We start from the raw sequence: 21,995 nt of genomic DNA on the forward strand, positions 1-21,995 counted from the left end.
TAAAAATGATAATAATGTTAACAATTTTTTATAATAACAATACTATTAATGATAATCTTAATAATAATAATAATAATAATAATAATAATAATAATAATAATAATAATGATAATATTTATAATAATACTTATGTTACTAATAATAATAATAATAGTACTAAAAATGATACTAATGCCAATATTTATAAAAACAATAATAATTTATATTATTTTTATAATAATAATAATAATAATAATAATAATAATAATAATAATAATAATAATAATAATAATAATAATAATAATAATAATAATAATAATAATCATAATCATAAAAATGATAATAATACTAATGATAATAATGATTATAATACTTATAAGTATGGTAATAATAATAATAATTATTATAACACTACAAATAACAATAATAATAACAATCATAATAATAATCATGATCATAATAATATCACTAATAATAATAATCATAATAATACCAATAATAATAATAATAATAATAATCATTAATAATTACTAATAATAATAAGGATAGAAATAAAATAAAAGTGTATACCCTTTCCAAGCTTTTTCTAAAAAATTGTCCCAGGCGAGACTCGAACCCGTGACCTCTCGCTAAACCGTAACACCTCAAACCACTCGACCATCCTTGCTTTTCTGTTTTATATCTACTCCGAATAATTATAACCCATAAATTCTTATATTCATCTTCTTCACCACATTAGTTGACCAAGAATGGAATCGATAACTCAATACAACAAGTTAAAGTTTGATTTCGATTTGTAGAGTTTGAACCGGAAACAATTTTATTTGATATATTTATTTAACAAACAAAAAGAATAAGAAAATACAAATAAATAAATAAATAAATAATACCATGCTGCTGTCGCAGCTATTTTAAAAAAAAAATAATTTGATGTTTTCAAATTTGAGCACGATTTGGACAATTTTCTTAACATGAACTAGGTTCTAATTTGTTCATATAAACTTTCCGAGTCATCAATTTCAGCAGAAACATTACAATGAATACTAATTTTACGATGAACAAGATTTTTTAGTTTTTTAAAAATTACCTTTGACTTCAAAATTCAAACTCGTTATGAAGAATTGGAACTTGATATTTTGCAGATAGTTTTAGTAAACGAATCCTAATACTTCTACAATTTTAGATTTTGAAGATTTATTCGAAATTGAGCAATTGCTTTTTCATAGTTCATGAACATGAACTCAAACATTGATTTTTAATTTAAGACTATTATAGCTCACGATTACAACATGAAATAAATTGTAAATGATTATTAGAAACTATCTGAATTATCAATTTAACTGGAAACATCAAAATGAGCTCGAATTTCCTCATGAATAATTCAGTTGACTTTTTGAAAATAAACTTTGACTCCAAAATTCGAATTCGTTGTTAGGAATTGGGATTTGAGATTTTGCAGAAAGTTTAAGTGAAAGATTCCTAACAACTTTGCATTAATACATTTTGAAAATTGGTTCGAATTCGAGATTTGGTTGAAAAGGTGAAAGTACAGAGGGTGTTGAGCTTTTATCTAGTTTTTCTGTTTTGTTTTAGGAATTGCCGTATGTAATTAAATGAATTGATTGTGGTACTTATAATCAATTGAGTTTGTTGTATTGTGATTATTGGAATTCAATCTTTAACAGATTCTAGACATAAATTAGACAGAAACAAAAATATGAAGAAAAATAATAAAGTGTGATTGTGATTTACAACCGAATTTATTCTTTGAGAGATTGATTTGCACGATTTTTGTAATTCACTAATAGTATGATAGTAACTTAAAACAGATTCTGTGAATTCTAGTTCATATATATATTTTATAGAAATAATATTATTAATCGATAATTATAATTGTTTTTAATAATACTCAATATTAATAATAATAATATTAATAAGAGTAATAATAATAATATCATTATAACCATAATTAAAATTGTATCTTCAATCATCTTTATAATAATTTTTCTATTTAACAACTTAAATTTAATAATCATACTTTTTTAATTGCAACGATAATAACAATATAATTAATACTAATATTGATATTAGTATTAATAATAATAATGAAAGTAATAATAATAATATTATGATACTATGTCCTTATCTTGTAATTATATCTAATATATTAATATTACATATTATTAATTATGTATTATATATAATATCTATAACCTTTATATATATATATATATATATATATATATATATATATATATATATATATATATATATATATATATATATATATATATATATATATATATCCCAATCTAGATATAATAATTATGTATAGAAATCATATATCTTTATATAGATTCATTTCAATTACAAATTAAATATTTTTGTATCATATTTTTCATATTTAGTTTAAGCAGTTAAATCATATATTATTATGTCAAATTATTATATATACACATGTTTATATTTATATTTATATTTATATTTATCTGTATACACATTTATTTACAATTAATGGTTCGTGAATCGTCGGGATTAGTCGTAGGGCAAATGAATTCATGTAAATAATTCAAAACTTTGAGACTCAACATTACAGACTTTGCTTATCGTGTCGAAATCACATAGAGATTAAGTTTAAATTTGGTCAGAAATCTCCGGGTTGTCACATTACCTACCCGTTAAAGAAATTTGGTCCCGAAATTCGATTAGGATGGTCATGGCTGACAATAAGTATGTTTTCATGACGCATACAAGCTAAAAATTTAGAGTTTTATCATCAGTGAGTAATTTGGATAAACAATTCATTTATGTGAAGAGTACGAGTGAAGCTATCGCAAAAGATTGAGATAGAGATTTAACTTTTGACGTAGTCACGGTTGATTTCCAGAATTTAAGGGATTTAAAGAAAATCTTTGAAATCTAAAAGATTTGATTCTTCGGTAAATAAGGAAATTAAGATCTCTATAATTAAATACGGTGATCTGCCTTGATTACGCTGTCTGATATTTCCATTATAAATTAAACTTTTTTCGTTCCATTATTTTCACCATTCCTATACTTTCTTTCTTAGTATAGATCCAAAAGATTGTGAAAATGCTTAATCCAGTTCTAATCCTTGATATTTTCCTAATTATCATTTTTGTCATCCTTCTTTTCAATCTTCCACCAGAAAAATCTGTTTACTTCTACTATTTCCTTGGGGTTATACTATTCTTAATTCTACCGTGTCTTTATATTGCTATTCGTATTAATATCCAGGGTTTGTAACCTCCGTGTTGTTATTGGGCTTTATATTTTCTCTTATATTTTGGAGCTCTTTGCCTTTTTATTCTCTTCTCGACCTCTAGTAAGGTGAGTAATGGTCCATGATCAAGCATATTTCCACTGAATGCTAGAGATACGCTTGAGTGCAATAGATAAGGGTTTGTTATGTACAGCGACTTTAACCTCCGGTCCGGTTACCGTGATAACCCTAGCCGAGATGATGATTTCGAGAGGGTGGTTATGGCTGTTTGGCCACCATCGAGGCGTGTCGATTGGTGGCTAGGGAAAAACCTTGCACGGTGGTGTAGGTAAAACCCTAGAGGGAGAATGAGCGTTTGAGCTTCCAAGATGTGTGTTTTTAGGGTAAAAGTCCTACCTTTATTTATAGAGGCATATTAGGGTTTTGAGGGGAAAAGGCCAATGGGCCGCTAACGGGCCGGGCTCAAGCACAAGACCAAATAATAGCCCGATGTGCTATACGGATCATCAAGTCCCCCAAGTTCGGTATGATATATAGCAAATGTATCGTATCAAACTTATAATATATGCCACCGCATGTAACTTGAAAGAACTGCCACGTTAAATAAAGTTACAATAAGCATTTGATGCGCATCTTGTGTGCTAAGTAATGATGCGTAATGAGCATCTATTGAGCCAAGTGACGCCGTGATCATGACAGCTCCAATGTCGAACACCTATACTTATGAATGATATATTTTAGGTGTGATTGCAACAATTATGTGATGCAGGACAATTACGAAACATAAACCCAATATATTAATGTCGATAAAGTATACTAATAGTATATTAGTATATCGTTAGTCCCCCAGTTCAATATAACTAAAGTATTTAGTTGTGTTGAACTATAATAATTGCCATGAGCATTTCGCGATCATGGATTTACAAAGTACTGCCATGCGTCCATGGTCTTACGCATAACGGCCAAGGGCATTTCGCGACCAAGGACTTATGAAAATATGCCATGAGCGCCTACACGACCATGGTCTTAGTGAAGATATGCCATGGGCGCGCTTACGCGACCATTGACTTAGTAAAGATATACGATGGGCGCGCTTACGCGACCGTGGATTTAGTAACGAGTGGTCCATAGCACAAAGTCATGGTCTACTCATAAAACGTAAATTAAGGCTTTCCTGAAGCAAATATTGTTCGGAATTTCTGTTTGCGTTCAAAACATCTCGCTAGTGACTTTGAGTTCCGAATCTCAAAGCCACGTCGAGGCTTCTCCAGCTATTCGCATAGGAGCCTTCTTGATGCAACAATGCGATAAATCAGAGATTGTTGTTTTATTCAAGGCATCTCTGACTTGCAAGCTCCGTACTCAGTCATTTTGAGGCATCCCAACCAAAAGGTGAGGGGTATTTAATTGTGCGAGCAATTCTGTGACGACCTAGAAATTTCTGACCAAATTTAAACTTAATCTTTGTATGATTAACATTTCCGACACGATAAGCAAAGTCTGTAAAACTGAATCTCAAAATTTTTGAACTACTTTCATATATTCAAATACCTTTCGGTTGTTCTTGACAATACGCGAACAATTATATGTATATAGATACATACATACATACATATATATATATATATATATATATATATATATATATATATATATATATATATATATATATATATATATATATATATATACTATAACTTGAAAACGTAACAATATATTAATTGTTTGATAATGTACATTAAACTTATTGGTTTAAATATTTATTTGAATATATATGATAAGTTGGAATATTAATTGTATGAATAATTTGCGACGTATATTTAAAACGTGTTTATGAATGTTGAAAATATATATTAACTTGGTCATAAAATGATTTGTTATTATATATATATTAACAAATAGCGATACAATGATTTATAAAAGTAAATGACCAAAACACTCGAAAGTTTAAGATACACTTTGAATGATATAGTTTATTGATAATTTAAGACTATATTTTGACAAAGGTACGAGTCACAAAACGTAAATTGCGAATTTTCTAAGCGTACGAAAATACGTTCGAGAAACCAGAACGGGGCATAAGTCGAGTGACAACGTACGAGTCATCGGAACGAAAATTACAAGTCAACTATGCACATGAATTTAATATAATATATAATTAATTATTTAAATTAAATATATTATATATATTATATTTAAATATGTCGATAAACAAAACAACAAAAAACTGTGAGCTGGATTTTGGGGCCATGCGATCGCATGGAAAATAGGCATAAAACCCATGCAATCGCATGGGGTCAGATTTCAGGAAAAGTCTATAAATTGAATTCGTTTTTGCTCGATTACACACACATATATCCTCAGATCTCTTTATATATTATTATTATTATTATTATTATTATTATTATTATTATTATTATTATTATTATTATTATTATTATTATTATTATTATTATTAATTAATTAATATTATACATAAAATACTACGACGAGGTCATGAGTGTGTCACTTCAAAACAAGCTTTTCGAAAGGGATAGAGCTAAGGAAATTATGGGTTATAGCTATGGAGGTTATGGGTAATATTAGTGGGTATTGTTTGCAAGTCAAACCTAGTGTTTATCATCTCTGTTGCGTCTACGTACTTTCCTGCAATATTGAATCACAATATTGATACGTGAGCATTCATATCTTATCTTTTATATATTAATAGTGTATACATGTCTAGTGCTCGAGTATATATATTTATGCATGCTTGTATACTAAATTTCATCGTTAAATAGTTTATGATGAATCACGAATTAAATACATATATTACTGATAAAAGGTATATGATATGCATGTTTTTAGAAAGCTGGCGAAAAATCAATAACTTTTCTTTTAGAAATCGCGTAATTTCGATGAACGAATCAAAAGATATGGTCAATTGAATTATGATTGACGTTAATTGGAATTGCTTTTGAATCTATAATTAATATTTAAACAACTTGTTTGTAAGATTGATAAATTGGATTTTTGAATATTACCAACCGAGTAAATGAATCCTTATATAAGGTACGTCTCGTTTTGTTGAACTATTGTCAAAATTGACCTTTTGAAACGACTTTGGATAACTTTTGTATGTCGATCTCGAGCATTAGGATTGTGATACACTATGACCTGACCTAGCTTGATAGACATTTATTGACCAACATATGTTCTCTAGGTTGAGATCTACGGTTATTTGGTAATCCGAGTTTCGGTCACATTTTGGTGAACGACTTTATATGCTGCTAAGGTGAGTTTCATTTGCTCCCTTTTTAAATGCTTTTACAATATATATTTTTGGGCTGATAATACATGCACTTTATTTTAAAAACAATGAACACAAGTACATACTTAATTCTACACTGAGTTTGAACCGAAAATCCCTTAGCTTTGGTAACTAGTAACTGCCAGTTATAGGAACTGGTGGGCGCGAGTAGTAGTATGTGGATCCATAGGGCTTGATATCCCCGTCCGAGCTAGAGCACTAGCCTTTTAACGGACGTATGCTATTTGAGAAGCGTACACGTTGGTTTGCGTGTATTATTAAGATGATTATACAAAGGGTACAAATTATATATACGTTAAGTTTAGTTACCAGGGTGCTCAATTTCGTAGAATATTTTGATAAACGTTTCTGGATTGAACAACTGAAATCTTGTGATCCACCTTTATGTACAGATTATGCAAAACATTAAAACTATGAACTTACCAACCTTTGTGTTGACACTTGTTAGAATGTTTATTCTCAGGTTCCCTAGAAGTCTTCCGCTATTTGCTTATATGTTAGACAAGCTATGTGCATGGAGTCTTACATGGCATATTTTTCAAGGAAACGTTGCATTCACCAAATCATCACCATGTATATTATTTTAACTGCATTGTCAACGGAAGTACTATTGTAAACTATTATTTACGGTGATTGTCTATATGTAGAAATCATCAGATGTTGAAAACCTTTAATTTAAATATTCATTTATGGTGTGCCTTTTCAAAAGAATGCAATGTTTACAAAACGTATCATATAGAGGTCAAATACCTCGCAATGAAATCGATGAATGACGTGTTTGTCCATATGGATTTGGAGCGATCGTCACTGTTGGTATCAGAGCGTTGGTCCTAGCGAACCAGGTCTTGCATGAGTGTGTCTAACTGATAGTTGTTAGGATGCATTAGTAAGTCTAGACTTCGACCGTGTTTGCATGTTAAAAGTTTTGCTTATTATTTCTTGTCGGAAATTACATGCTTATCATTCTTAAAGTCTAGACACATTTTCCTGCATTTATTGCATAAATAGTGTATAGACAGATATTTATATCTTAGCGTATCTGTTACTGTAAGCTTTTCCTGACATCTTCCGAAAATTTCTCCGTAATTTACGGGATTTTGGTATTATATATACATATGTAAATTATGTATTGAAGAGTACCAATATAAATTCTATAATCTATCTTATATCAAAAATCAATTCCCTGATTATATAAGATGGATCACGTATCTAGTTCAAATTCCTTAAACTCCGACAGCTATTCCGATATGGATATTCACCTGAACTCCGAAGACAGTGTAACCGGAATGGATCAACCAATTAGCCATCATCTATTCTGGATGAATTGGGGATGGGTTCGTAGCCTACTTAGTCATTGGAGACAAGAAGAAGGTGATCCCTTCCATCCACCACATTGCCCTCTTGGCGAAGAACCTGAAGCACTTACCGGCGAACCTGTTCGAGACACCATTTTCTCTCTCATTTCCAGAGTATCTCATCACGATAATATACTATCTTAAATTCTGAATCTTATTCATCCACTCGTCTGAACCGACAATCATCCCGGTGTAGTAGAAGAAGTCAACGAGCTTCGTGCTCGAGTGGTGACTTTAGAGGATATGGTACAAAGGTTACAAGCATCAGCAGCATCACCAGCATCAACAGTACCACCATCATCAATGCCAACAGTATCATTACCACCACCAACAACAACATCCGCATCCCACACGTCAACATCACAATCTGTACCACGAACATCAACGTCATACGCACCATAGATACCAAGGAATACCAACAACAACAAACGATGAAGTATTGATTCATAACTTCATCGAAGAAATATTCTGCAGAGAATATGTAGTTTCTAAAAGTGTTAGAGATTATATATTCTAGTCCTAGTCGAAAACTAGATGAGATTAATATTATGTTAACTCATTAAATCTATGATTACATCTAAGGAAACTATATATATAGGTATATTTTCATAAAGATTGTAATTAAGAAAATTATTTTGTACAAACTGTTAATGGTGAGAATATTTTAATGGGCAGGTAATACTCGAAAAATATATAAGTTCACAATTAATATGTTACACTGTACATTCTTCAACTTTGATTAAAAAATTATTAACTATGCTCACAGCAATATACAATCATTTCCATACAAATTCAATTACATATTCTGATATTGACGGATCAGAATCCAAGCCATAACTCTGAACCGGTGACATCATTCTTAGATCTCTACATCTTTCAAAGCTATACTTTGACTTCAAAACTATGCAAGATCCTTTAACGTTGTTATTACCGAAAATAATCTTGCAATTCTTTTCAAGATATCAAATTTTCATCACACTTCCAACCAGTCAACTTCGAATTTTCAGATTAACCTTATTATAACCTTAACATATGCGTTCTTGTTACTGGGAAACCTTTCATGTTCCACCACATTAGCAGTAAACTTACCAACAACTTCACTGATCTTTGACTTTTCGAAAAATCATTATATTTATCGAAACCCCATCATTTACTCATCTGCATCTTATAACAAGAATTGTCTTGCCAATTACTGGGAATCAGCAATCAGTATTTTGAAATCTCGCAGCATGTCTACTCCAACAGTTATATGTGTATATATAACATCTATCTCCTATACTTACGTACTTTGAATGTGAAGTTTCTGAAAAACACCTTAAACCGTGAACTAGTTCTCGAAATTTTGAAAAATACTGATGAAGCAGCAAAAACTGTAAATGACCTTAACAGTAAAAAGTTTGATAATAAAGAATAGTGTGTTGGCAAAGCTCAGAAAAAGAAAAGGTTTGGAACTGTAAAACGGATTGAGCAAAGTATGAAGGAGACTGTGGATAAATCACAAGGATGAAACCTGCCTTCCAAGAATCCAAATGATTCATTATTTGCTGAAGCCATTAACGAATACCTTGCTTCCGAATCTAAACCCTTGCGGACAATATTCTTCATCATCCTCTGATATTAGAAATTCTATGATATCATCATATCTTTCATTATAAATATCCTCCATATTTCTGGAGATAATTCCATAATCATTCTTATCGGAAATCAATTTTCTCCTTATGATATATGTGTTACATCATAAAAGAAACTATTTTAGTTTCTAAATTCTAAAACCTTCGAGTTTAAAATATGAATATTTTTGAAGTGGTGTTGGGAGCTGAAGCATGAGTTAGTATAATATAATGACACTTGATCAACGTGATTATATTACAGTAAGTCATGCTGAGTTTCTAAATGGAACGTGATGATTCACAAATCATAACGTCATCATGTGCTATGTCATACGACTCTTGTATTCTAGTTAATCTCTAAGAATATCAAGAAAATATTTTCTTTATGATTCGGTCTTTTCCGGATATTCTGGTAATTTGACAAATCAAAATCGTGCCATTAAAATTTCCTTCTTAGAACATTAACTATGTTCATTTCAAAATCCATACCTACAAATTCTGGACAATTTACAAGCAATGCTTAGTCACAAGAAGAAGAAACGAAGGGAGAAAACTCCGAAATAGAAATTGGGGTATAAATCGCAGTAAAAAAAGAAAGCATTAACTGGGGATGATAATAATTATAGAAGACAGAAGCAGGAACTTTGAAATATAAGGGAAAATATAAAGCCTGACAACAACACATATATTACAAACCGTGTATATCAATGCGTATAGCAATATAAAGATACAGGAGAATGAAAAATACTATAACCCCAAGGTAATAGTAGAAGAAAATAATTTCCTCTGGTGGCAAATGAAAAAGAAGAATGAAGGATACGATAGCCAAGAAAATATCAAGAATCAGAAGTGGATTAAGCATTTCACAATCTTTTGGAAGTATGAAATAAGGAAGAAGATATAGGAGTGGTGAAAATAATGAAACGGAAGTGGTTAATTTATAGCAAAATATCAGACATAGCAATCGAGGCAGATTACGTATTTAAAGGAAATCTTAATTTCCTTAAATTTTGAAGAATCAAATCTTATTTAGATTATGAAGATTTTCTATTCCTTAAATTATGGAAATCAGTCGTTAATAAGTCAAGAGTTAAGACGAATCTCTATTCTTCATTTCACTCTTTTACGATAACTTCTCTCATACGCTTCGAATAATCATATTGTTTTATCCATATTATTCAACGGTGATAAAACTCTATTTATCAACACATATACGCCATGAAAACATTTTTATTGTTAGTCATGATGACCTCACTCAAATTTCGGGACGAAATTTCTTTAAGGGTAGGTACTGTGACGACCCTAAAATTTCTGACCAAATTTAAACTTAATCTTTGTATGATTAACATTTTCGACACGATAAGCAAAGTCTGTAAAACTGAATCTCAAAATTTTTGAACTACTTTCATATATTCAAATAACTTTCGGTTGTTCTTGACAATTTACGAACAATTATATGTATATAGATACATATATATATATATATACTATAACTTGAAAACGTAACAATGTATTAATTGTTTGATACTGTACATTAAACTTATTGGTTTAAATATTTATTTGAATATATATGATAAGTTGGCATATTAATTGTATGAATAATTTGCGACGTATATTTAAAACGTGTTTATGAATGTTGAAAATATATATTAACTTGGTCATAGAACGATTTGTTATTATATATATATTAACAAATAGCGAGATAATGATTTATAAAAGTAAATGACCAAAACACTCAAAAGTTTAAGATACACTTTGAATGATATAGTTTATTGATAATTTAAGACTATATTTTGACAAAGGTACGAGTCACAAAACGTAAATTGCAAGTTTTCTAATCGTACGAAAATGCGTTCGAGAAACCGGAACCGGGACATAAGTCGAGTGACAACGTACGAGTCATCGGAACGAAAATTACAAGTCAACTATGCACATGAATTTAATATAATATATAATTAATTATTTAAATTAAATATATTATATATATTATATTTAAATATGTCGACAAACAAAACAACAAAAAATTGTGAGCTGGATTTTGGGGTCATTCGATCGGATGGAAAATAGGCATAAAACCCATGCGATCACATGGGGTCAGATTTCAGGAAAAGTCTATAAATTGAATTCGTTTTTGCTCGATTACACACACATATATCCTCAGATCTCTTTATATATTATTATTATTATTATTATTATCATTATTATTATTATTATTATTATTATTATTATTATTATTATTATTATTATTAATTAATATTATATATAAAATACTACGACGAGGTCATGAGTGTGTCACTTCAAAACAAGCTTTTCGAAAGGGATAGAGCTAAGGAAATTATGGGTTATAGCTATGGAGGTTATGGGTAATATTCGTGGGTATTGTTTGCAAGTCAAACCTAGTGTTTATCATCTCTGTTGTGTCTACGTATTTTCCTGCAATATTGAATCACAATATTGATATGTGAGCATTAATATCTTATCTTTTATATATTAATAGTGTATACATGTCTAGTGCTCGAGAATATATATTTATGAATGCTTGTACGCTAAATTTCGTCATTAAACAATTTATGATGAATCACGAATTAAATACATATATTACTGATAAAAGGTATTTGATATGCATGGTTTTAGAAAGCTGGAAAAAAATCAATAACTTTTCATTTATAAATCGCGTAATTTCGATGAACGAATCAAAAGATATAGTCAACTGAATTATGATTGACGTTAATTGGAATTGCTTTTGAATCTGCAATTAATATTTAAACAACTTGTTTGTAAGATTGATAAATTGGATTTTTGAATATTACCAACCGAGTAAATGAATCCTTATATAAGGTACGTCTCGTTTTGTTGAACTATTGTCAAAATTGACCTTTTGAAATGACTTTGGATAACTTTTGTATGTCGATCTCGAGCATTAGGATTGTGATACACTATGACCTGACCTAGCTTGATAGACATTTATTGACCAACATATGTTCTCTAGGTTGAGATCTACGGTTATTTGGTAATCCGAGTTTCGGTCACATTTTGGTGAACGAATTTATATGCTGCTAAGGTGAGTTTCATTTGCTCCCTTTTTAAATGCTTTTACAATATATATTTTTGGGCAGAGAATACATGCACTTTATTTTAAAAACAATGGACACAAGTACATACTTAATTCTACATTGAGTTTGAACCGAAAATCCCTTAGCTTTGGTAACTAGTAACTGCCAATTATAAGAACTGGTGGGCGCGAGTAGTAGTATGTGGATCCATAGGGCTTGATATCCCCGTCCGAGCTAGAGCAATAGCCTTTTAACGGACGTATGCTATTTGAGAAGCGTACACGTTGGTTTGCGTGTATTATTAAGATGATTATACAAAGGGTACAAATTATATATACGTTAAGTTTAGTTACCAGGGTGCTTAATTTCGTGGAATATTTTGATAAACGTTTCTGGATTGAACAACTGAAATCTTGTCATCCACCTTTATGTACAGATTATGCAAAACATTAAAACTATGAACTCACCAACCTTTGTGTTGACATTTATTAGCATGTTTATTCTCAGGTTCCCTAGAAGTCTTTCGCTGTTTGCTTATATGTTAGACAAGCTATGTGCATGGAGTCTTACATGGCATATTTTTCAAGGAAATGTTGCATTCACCAAATCATTACCATGTATATTATTTTGACTGCATTGTCAACGGAAGTACTATTGTAAACTATTATTTACGGTGATTGTCTATATGTAGAAATCATCAGATGTCGAAAACCTTTGATTTAAATATTCATTTATGGTGTGCCTTTTCAAAAGAATGCAATGTTTACAAAACGTATCATATAGAGGTCAAATACCTCGCAATGAAATCGATGAATGACGTGTTTGTCCGTATGGATTTGGAGCGATCGTCACAAATTCAATGCCGCAATTTGTGTATACTTGCGTATATTTATGCAAGCAAACTAATGCCTTTTTTTTATTTCTAATAGTATTTTTATGTGCGCGTCGTTATTCTGCATTTAGTGTTTATTCTGGCATATGCTTGAGCAAAGAAACAACTTAGTTCCTTAATATTTGCAAAATTGCAAATTAAAAGGCCAGATTACATTATTTGCACAATAACGTAGAATAAATGTTATGCTGCATGACGGGAGTGACCCCTCTATGTCTGACATAATCTTTTTATTCATGCGGAAACAATCCAATGTTGTCCGCAGAGAGAGCAAGCAAATGCTCTAAATATTATACTCTTGACTTTTATAAATTTCTTATAAGTATTTTACGCATGGACAAACCAATGTCACTATCCGTATATAAGCAAACCAATGCTTATTCAAGAGTCTTCCGGCCAATCCAATGCCCGTGATATTGACAAGTAACCAAAATTGTATTTTATGGTCATGACTTTGCAGATCTCTGTCCTGCGCGGTGTACAAGCATTTGAAACAAATCATTGTTTTACTACTGTCACCATTATTTATAGTTTTAGTAACCAAACTAAACTATGTCACTTGGAATTCGGAGCGTTCCCTGTGCAGCGGTGCGTGCAATCAACATACTTAATGTTTATAATGTTTTGGACGCACTAAATAAGAAACACTGAGTTTGTAGAGGGTGGATCAATTCCCTCGATAAGTACGTTTTTTTACGGGCTTAACCGCGAAAATAATATATATGATGCTTATGCGGGTCTATCCTACCTGTTTAAAGGATTTTTGGCATGCAACCGCTAATCACTGAAAGGAAAATAATCCTTTCTAATAGTTATGCTCATATCATGGTAGCCCCCATTTCAATAGTACTAAAGTACTTAGTGGTGTTGAAATCTAGAATGGAACTTAAACCACTTTTAGAAGGGAAGTGCAAAAGTACGTATGCGACCAGAGCAAATAAAGTGATCTCATGGACTTACACAATGCTGTCATGAGATTATAATAAGTGTCCATGGTCTTACGCGTTGCCGCCATGGACTTAATAAATATGCCATGAGCGCGCGTACGCGACCATGGTCTTTAAACAATTGTTCATGGTCTTACGCGTTACTGCCATGGACTTAATAAATATGCCATGGGCGCGCGTACGCGACCATGGTCTTTAAACAATTGTCCATGGTCTTACGCGTTGCCGCCATAGACTTAATAAATATTCCATGGGGTCGCGTACGCGATCATGGTCTTTAAACAATTGTCCATGGTCTTACGCGTTGCCGCCATGGACTTAATAAATATCCCATGGGCGCGCGTACGCGACCATGGTCTTTAAACAATTGTCCATGGTCTTACATGTTGCCGCCATGGACTTGATAAATATGCCATTCGCGCGCGTACGCCACCATGGTCTTTAAACATTTGTCCATGGTTTACGCGTTACCGCCATGGAGTTGATAAATATGACATGGGCGCGCGTACGCGACCATGGTCTTTAAACAATTGTCCATGGTCTTACGCGTTGCCGCCATGGACTTGATAAATATGCCATGGGCGCGCGTACGCGACCATGGTCTTTAAACAATTGTCCATGGTCTTACGCGTTGCCGCCATGGACTTAATAAATATGCCATGGGTGCTAGTACGCGACCATGGTCTTTAAAAAATTGTCCATGGTCTTACGCGTTGCCGCCATGGACTTAATAAATATGCCATGGGTGCGCGTACGCGACCATGGTCTTTAAACAATTATCCATGGTCTTACGCGTTGCCGCCATGGACTTAATAAATATGCCATTGGCGCGCGTACGCGACCATGGTCTTTAAACAATTGTCCATGGTATGCCATGGGTGCTAGTACGCGACCATGGTCTTTAAACAATTGTCCATGGTCTTACGCGTTGCCGCCATGGACTTAATAAATATGCCATGGGCGCGCGTACGCGACCATGGTCATTAAAAAATTGTCCATGGTCTTACGCGTTGCCACCATGGACTTAATAAATATGCCATGGGAGCGCGTACGCGACCATGGTCTTTAAACAATTTTCCATGGTCTAACGCGTTGCCGCCATGGACTTAATAAATATGTCATTAGCGCGCGTACGCGACAATGGGCTTTAAAAAATTGTCCATGGTCTTACGCGTTGCCGCCATGGACTTAATAAATATGTCATGGGTGCGCGTACGCAACCATGGTCTTTAAACAATTGTCCATGGTCTTACGTGTTGCCGCCATGGACTTAATAAATATGCCATTGGCGCGCGTACGCAACCATGGTCTTTAAACAATTGTCCATGGTCTTACGCGTTGCCGCCATGGACTTAATAAATATGCCATGGGTGCGTGTACGCGACCATGGTCTTTAAACAATTGTCCATGGTCTTACGCGTTGCCGCCATGGACTTAATAAATATTCCATGGGCGCGCGTACGCGACCATGGTCTTTAAACAATTTTTCATGGTCTTACGCGTTGTAGCCATGGACTTAACAAATATGCCATGAGCGCGCTTACGTGGCCGTGGTCTTGAAATAATTGTCCATGGGCTTACGCATTGCAGCCATGGACTTAACAAATATGTCATGGGTGCGCTTACGCGACCATGGTCTTATAATAATTGTCCATGGGCTTACGCGTTGCAGCCATGGACTATTTTAGTGTGCAAATAGTGCGGAATGTGATATCGCGTGCTTAACACTGCAAGGGGTTATTATAGAGCGGTGTTGCGGAGTAGCATTCAGGAATCTTAGCATCTCAGGGAGACATATTCCGTACCCAACCGTCTTTCCAAAGGTAAAGGAAACATTCCTTTTCTACTAGTTATAGTATATACTATGTCAGCCCCCAGTTCAATATAATTAAAGTATTTTAGTTGTGTTGAACTAAAGCTTATAATATCACACTGAAAGTTTGCACAAAATACCTTAGAGTGCTCCCAATGAAGACATGACTTCTTCCAGGACTAGTCAACCATTCAGCGACACTTCATCACTTCCATCCCACTTCCTTCCTGTAGGATTAATGCGCAAGGTACAACACATAACTATATGGCTGAATCCATGTGAGCCTTCGGGGTCACACACATATACACCTAGACGTCAATTAATAATATATATGTAATATATATATATATATATATATATATATATATATATATATATATATATATTATTCAAGTAATTAAATATAATTAATTAATTTTAATGAGTTAATTAAATTAATTAATAAATAATTGCTTATGGAGCAAGACATCCTTGTGAAACAAGGATAAGTAATACAGAGTAAAGATTTAGTGGATTTTTATTTTATTAAACCAACTTATAATTCGTTTCTCAATATACGTACTCCTTAACCGACATTGGGCATCTATATATATATATTATATCTTGGTTCTTGCTACGATAAAATAAAATAAAAACCCTCACGAATTCTTTCAGTGCACTATTACAAAACCCCAAAGTGTTTTAGTTTTATTTGTACGCAAAAGAAAAAAAAATCCATAAATTTGAAGCATTTGTTTTCGACGGCTAATAATTTTATTTGTTTTCGTAAACCAAAAAGGACTTCATACGTTTGTTCTTTTCGACGAGCTACGAATATTTTTTTTGGTTCTTGAATATTAATCAAGGGTTGATTAATTAATTACTTGAGTTGGGACTAGCACATCCGCTTAACGTTGTTTGAAGTGTAGTGTGGACTACCCTAGCGCCAATCATTCTTTTGGTTGTTAGTTTCTCTTCCACCAATCCGGTTCTTCAGGAAAGGTATAAAATTCGATCACTCTCTTATTATTTATTTATTTAACCGTATAAATCATATGGATCCGTTTTTGGTGATTTATTTAATTCAATAAAATTAATACGCTTCCGCTTAAAGTTATTGTTATTATATGTATGTACATGATAATAATTAATTGGAAATTTTTTTTCTTAAAACCCTAAATCACCTATAGTGGTATCATGAGCCTCTTATGTTTTTATACGGTTAGTATATTTATGCGTGGTTGTTATTGATTAAATGGCTTGTGTATACATTTGTATGTTTTTTCTATCCATGGACAAGACATGCATCTTGTGCCATGGAGCAAGCCATAATTATTGTCATGATCATGTTATTATTGTGATGATTTAATTGTGCATAGCCGATGAAAACCTAGACCGTGTGTATGTGTTGTGATCTTGTATGTTTGTGGTTGTTTGGATGCCATTGTTTTTATGGCCATTTATTGATGTAATTTAATCTTTTATTTTGGGAGGCCGTTTTGAGCCAATTATGTAATTTACAATTCTAGTTTAGTTGTATTTTATTTTATAATTAAATGTAACCTCCATGATGGAATAAAAGACTTGACGTGAACGGAACTTGGCCAGCAAGACACACTTGCAGTAAAGTCGTTTGACAAAAGATGTAAGAGATGTGGTAAAAGAGCACATTTGGTCATCATGAGATCTTGACGCAAGTGGGAGCTTCTAAGGTTTATTTTTGTGATTGTCCCTTTAGTTGACCGCTTGGTTCTCATAATGGCTCGTGAGACAAAGCATAGGATTTTCATCGGTTGAGGCTATGAACATACTTATTATGTTTATTTTGTTTGGTTGCATTTTATATGTTATGTGATTGTGTATAATTTGCCATGTGACAACTAAAATTAAAACATAATTAAAATCGAGTTAAAACGTTTTTAACTTGTGAGGCGAATATTATGCATGTAATATTCGTAACACAATTTTTCTATAGATTACTAAAATTGTATAATATACCCGTCGAAATTTAAGTCGTGCCGTCCAATTCGGTTGAAACACTTGTAGTTATTTTTTGACTATGCGTGAGACCTAGTTGAATTATAACTCGAGGTAATCATTATCTATGCGTGAGACCTAGATTAATTTTACACGTTTCACAATTGGATGACTTAATCGAGTTGAGAGGTGAGACCGCAACCCGAGGCAAGGATGGGACTAAACATGCCAGCATGACACTAGTGTTAGACACTAAATGTCGTGAGTCCCATAAAGATCTAAGAGTTGCACCTATAATGCAATTGGTGCCCGCCGCAATTATTAAAGATACTAAAAGAACCTTGTTTATTTTGTAGATGACATCAAACGCAATTCAATCCATAAACAACATGACCATAAGGTCAATCCTAGAGAAGGAAAAATTGAATGGTAACAACTTCATTGACTGGTATCGAAACCTTCAGATTGTCTAAAAGTCTGAAAGGAAGTTGCACCATCTGAAAAATCCTTTACCTGAAGCCCCACCTGAAACTGCTAATGCTACTGTTCGTAATGCTTATACTAAGCAGTATAACGAACAACTTGAAGTGGCATGTCTTATGCTTGCTAGCATGACCTCTGAGCTCCAAAGGAACTTAATGGACTACAATGCATATGACATGATCGAGGAACTCAAGACGATGTTCCAACAGCAGGCAGAACATGAATTGTTTGAAACTGTGAAAGCATTTCACGCTTGCAAACATGAGTTGGGGCAGCCGGTTAGCCAATATGTCTTGAAGATGAAAGGCTATCTGGATCAATTGGAGCGCCTAGGTTATGCTATGCCTCCAGTTCTTGGAGTGCACTTGATACTTACTTCACTATCCAAGGACTATGATAGTTTTGTAATGAATTACAATATGCATAGCATGGGAAAGACCATTCCCGAGCTGCATGCAATGCTTAAGCAAGCTAAAAAGGGGCTACCAAAGAAGACTCATGCAGTCTTAACTATAAAGGAAGGTAAAATCCAGAAAAGAAGGCCGCAAGTTGCTAGTGGAAAGGGAAAAGGAAAGAGTAAGCAAGCTTACACTCCCAAGAAGAAAATTCCACCACCAGCAAAGAAAGAGCATCCCGCAAAGAACATGGCTTGTCCCCATTGTGGCCAGATTAGTCATTGGAGAAGAAACTGTGTGCTTTACTTGGAAGAGTTGAAGAAGGGAAAGGTTGGTTTGACCAGTACATCAGGTATCTTCATTATAGAACTCTATAATTTTCCTAATAAAACTTGGGTGTATGACACTGGTTGTGGTACTCATATTTGTAATGATATGCAGGGACTTAGGAAAATTCGGAAGCTGAATATGGGGGCTTTGGATCTGTACGTTGGCAATGGAAATCGTGCAGCTGTCGAAGCTATGAGCTCATCCTCCCAAGTGGACTTATTCTTATTTTAGATAATTGTCATTATGCACCTTCTATTACTAGAGGTGTTATTTCAGTTTCTCGTTTGAAGGATAATGGTTTTAATCATGTATTCACAGATTATGGTATTTCACTTTCTAAGGATAATGTTTTTTATTTTAATGCTATTCCTAGAGATGGTATTTTTGAAATTGATATGCATAATCTTGTTCCAAACGAAAGTTCTATATTTAACTGTAGCTCTAAGAAATTCAAGCGTGATTTGAATTCCACATATCTATGGCATTGTCGTCTTGGTCATATAAATAAGAAACGCATAACAAAGCTGCAACACGATGGGTTTCTTGAGTCAACCGACAATGGGTCGTTTGACATATGCGAATCTTGTTTATCTGGAAAAATGACAAAGAAACCCTTCACCCACCAGGTTGAAAGGGTGAGTGATCTACTTGGACTCATTCATACTGATGTATGTGGCCCATTTAGAACAATGTTTAGAGATGGAGCTACCTACTTCGTTACTTTTACTGATGATTTCAGTAGATATGGTTATGTTTACTTGATTAAACATAAACATGAAGTATTTAAAACGTTCAAAGCGTTTCAAAATGAAGCAGAAAATCAACTCGAAAAGACCATTAAGGTTCTACGGTCTGACCGTGGAGGCGAATATATGTGTCAAGAGTTTTTAGATCATCTGAGAGATTGTGGGATTGTCTCACAATTTACTCCTCCTTACACACCTCAGCATAATGGGGTGTCAGAAAGGAGAAATCGAACTTTGCTTGACATGGTTCGATCAATGATGAGTCTAACAACTCTACCACCATCTTTTTGGGGATATGCTCTAGAGTCTGCTGCACGCATTCTCAACATGGTTCCAACCAAGAAGGTAAACAAGACACCATATGAATTATGGCATGGAAAGGTCCCAAATCTGTCTTACTTGAAAGTCTGGGGTTGTGAGGCTCACGTGAAGCGTGATACACCGAACAAACTTGAGTCCAGAACTATCAAATGTATCTTTGTAGGATACCCAAAGGAAACGATGGGATACTACTTCTACTATCCAGCAGAAAACAAGGTTTTCATTGCTAGATATGCTGAGTTTTTGGAAAAGAGTCTCCTCTTACAAGAAGCAAGTAGGAGTACTGTAGATCTTGAAGAAATTCAAGAACAAGATACATTACCTTCTGAAGACACTAGCGAAATTCGTACTGAGCCGCAACATGAAAATGTCGAGGTGCAGGACGAAGCATGTCTCATTCGTAGATCTAGTAGAACCTCTTGTCCACCAGAAAGGTTAAACCTTATGGTTACGACAGAGGACTTGGAATTAGGGGATCTTGGCGAACCCGCTATTTACAAAGCTGCATTATCAGATCCTGAATCTGATAAATGGCAAGATGCTATAAATGAAGAGATGCAGTCCATGAAAGATAATCAAGTTTGGCGCTTGATTGATCTCCCACCAAACAGCAAGCCTGCTGGGTGTAAATGGATCTTTAAGAAGAAGACCGACATGGACGGAAATGTACACACCTTTAAGGCCCGCTTGGTAGCAAAAGGTTATACTCAAACCTACGGGGTTGATTATGAAGAGACCTTTTCTCCAGTGGCGGACATTAAAGCTATTAGGATACTCATAGCTATAGCAGCGTACTATGACTATGAGATTTGGCAAATGGATGTCAAAACCGCATTCCTAAATGGTCACCTTAGCGAGGACGTATATATGGTGCAACCTGAAGGGTTTGTGAATCCTAAGTATCCTAATAAAATATGCAAGCTTCAGAAATACATTTATGGTTTAAAGCAAGACCTTGACCAGCCCTGTGTGTACATGAGAGCTAGTGGGAGCGTTAAATTCTTTCTGATCTTATATGTTGATGACATATTACTCATGGGAAATCATATTCCAATGCTACAAGAAGTTAAGTCCTGGCTTGGAAAATGTTTCTCCATGAAAGATCTGGGAGATGCAGCGTATATCTTTGGAATCAAGATCTATAGAGACAGATCTAGGCGGTTAATAGGTCTAAGTCAAAGTGCATATGTTGACAAAATCTTAAAGCGATTTAGATGGAAGTTTCCAAGCGAGGTAGTCTTCCAATGCAACCAAATGTGGTATTGAGTAAGACTAAAGCCCCCTCTACACCCGCAGAGGTGAAGCGAATGACTGGAGTTCCATATGCTTCAGCTATTGGATCCATCAGGTATGCTATGAGGTGCACTAGACCAGATGTTTCTTTCGCTCTCAATATGACGAGCCGATACCAACAGAATCCAGGTGATAGTCACTGGACTGCTGTAAAGAATATATTGAAGTATTTGAGAAACATTAAAGATATGTTCTTAGTTTACGGAGGTTTCGATGAACTGAGCGTAAAGTGTTACACTGATGCTAGTTTCGAAACTGATCGAGATTA

This window comes from Rutidosis leptorrhynchoides, chromosome 4 (genome assembly GCF_046630445.1).
Source record: "Rutidosis leptorrhynchoides isolate AG116_Rl617_1_P2 chromosome 4, CSIRO_AGI_Rlap_v1, whole genome shotgun sequence".
In the NCBI taxonomy this organism is placed as follows: Eukaryota; Viridiplantae; Streptophyta; class Magnoliopsida; order Asterales; family Asteraceae; genus Rutidosis; species Rutidosis leptorrhynchoides.